The sequence below is a fragment of the Cherax quadricarinatus genome, chromosome 1, assembly GCF_038502225.1.
Source record: "Cherax quadricarinatus isolate ZL_2023a chromosome 1, ASM3850222v1, whole genome shotgun sequence".
Lineage (NCBI taxonomy): Eukaryota > Metazoa > Arthropoda > Malacostraca > Decapoda > Parastacidae > Cherax > Cherax quadricarinatus.
The window spans coordinates 97,384,891-97,387,088 of record NC_091292.1 but is presented as its reverse complement, the minus strand read 5'-3'; positions in this window follow the sequence as shown (position 1 = coordinate 97,387,088).

The following is a 2,198-nucleotide window of genomic DNA, read 5'->3' as shown; positions in this document are numbered from 1 at the left end:
AGATGATGATCAAACCAAATACAAAGTCTGTGGTCAGTCTTATGGTCACTGTCTTGAATATAGAGACAGTACAGTTACCCATGTAACATGTCAAGACATATTATTAAAGAAAATAAGATGCCTGATATGTTGAACAGAATTCCTAAATTTGCTTGCAAGAAGTAAGCCAAATGTAGATATGAATCCAGTTGTACTCCTGTTAATTCTTTTGGGGCCTAGTTCCTGGGCCATTTGTGCTTCCATATGCTCATGCGCTGCCATCCACAGAATGGATCTTGAGTGCATAATTAACTAGCCACTACCATCCACAGCATGGCTGCGGAGTGCACAATTAACTAGCCAGTACCATCCACAGCATGGCTGCAGAGTGCATAATTAACTAGCCACTACCATCCACAGCATGGCTGCGGAGTGCGCAATAAACTAGCCACTACCATCCACAGCATGGCTGCGGAGTGCGCAATAAACTAGCCACTTCACAGGCAAAATCTATGATCCTGAAATTCTATTCTATTTCCCACTATTCCCCCTGTTACGTTATCTGCTACTATAGTGTATTACCCGCTGTATCTCTCTTGTATGATCAGCAATTCACCATTATCGCATTTTCAAGACCCTTCTATTTTCAATACCATTCCCATTCGCTAGGTTATTCCATTCTCCCCTGTCATCATCCTCGTGACCAACATGGCTTCCAAGATATACACACCAGTCTCCCTTTCTCGCCATTTTTACAGCGCTGCATTGTAGCCACCTTCTTACGCCGCCTCCAATTCCAAAATTTCACTGGAGGTGATCATTTGAATAACGAGGTTGTAAGTTACCTTTGATATTCACTCCATAATCGTCACAGCTAAGTATTTTCCTTTGGTTTTCGCTCGCTGCTGGGAGCACCTCCCGGACGCTCGGGAGAGAACTCTGGTGGAAAGATTACGAAATTCGGCGATGCAGTGTGTCCCAGTGCTCGGTACAAACATCTCCGAGCCACCCGTAAGAATCCAGAATTTTATCGTCACGAAAATCTCTCGGGAATTTCTCCAATTCAAGATCTCATATGCTGATTCCAACTCGAAGATTGAATTTTCGCCGTGTAAAAGATATGGCCAGCCTTGGCGACGCGCATTTACATATTCCTGAGCCTTTAACATTAGGGGTCCGCCCTCTTTTTTCAAAAACTCTTCGCGACCTGCCGAAACTTTTCGAATCGGAGCGAAATTATTTGCCCTGGCTTACACGCTGCCGCCTCGACCGTAACGCGATTCTTTTTCCCCATCCTGAGAGTCGATGTGACGGGATGTGTTTGTGTGTGTGAGTGAGGCAGCCATGACGCCTTTCGGGGAGGAAGTCGCGGCCCCTCTTCCTCTTGAAGAGCCAAGAGCTAGAGCTCAGTGGAGCTCTAAGGGAGGGGGGAGGAGGTGCAGGAGCCTCGAACGAAGTCCAGAGTGGCGAACGATGTCCGGAGTGTTGTTATCAAGCGCCACCAGAGGGACCTCGGGGCAAGAACATAACAGCGACCCCCGACGCTTCAAGTGCGCCCAGAACGGAAATTTATGCAGACGATTTTCCTTCCGACTGTTTTTCCCCCCTCTCTCTGGGGGTGAGGGGAGGAGAGAGGGGAGAGGAGTAAGGGGAGGAGGATGAGGAGGTGGAGAGATGAGAGAGGAAGGATAAAGGAAGAGAAAGAGAAGAAGGAGGAGAGAGGAAGGATAAAGAAGGAGGAGATATGAGAGACGAAGATTATACGAAGAAGGGTGAAGGAACCAAAGTAAGGGAAGGAGGAGTAGGAAGAGGGATGAGAGAGGAAGAATAAGGGAAGCGGAAGAGGTGAGGGGAAAGAGAGGAGTGAGGAAAGGAGAAGGAGGAGGAGGAAAGTGAAGAGAAGAGGAGATGAAGGAAAAATGATAGTGGAAGAGGAAAAGGGAAACATAGAGGAAAGAGAGGGACAAGGAGAGGGACGTAAAGAGGACAGGAAATATAAAAAAAAACAGTGGGAAAGGGAAGGACGATGGAAGAGAAAGAACAGAAGAGAACTAAGAAAAAGAGGAGATAGAAAAAGTTATGATAAAGAGAGCAGAGGAGAAAAGAAGAGGAGAGAACAACTTGTACAACGAATGAGGGATTTAATGGGAAGGAAGGAGGATTTAATGTTAAGGAAAGGGAATTTAATAGGAAGGAATGGGATCTTAATGTGAAGGAGA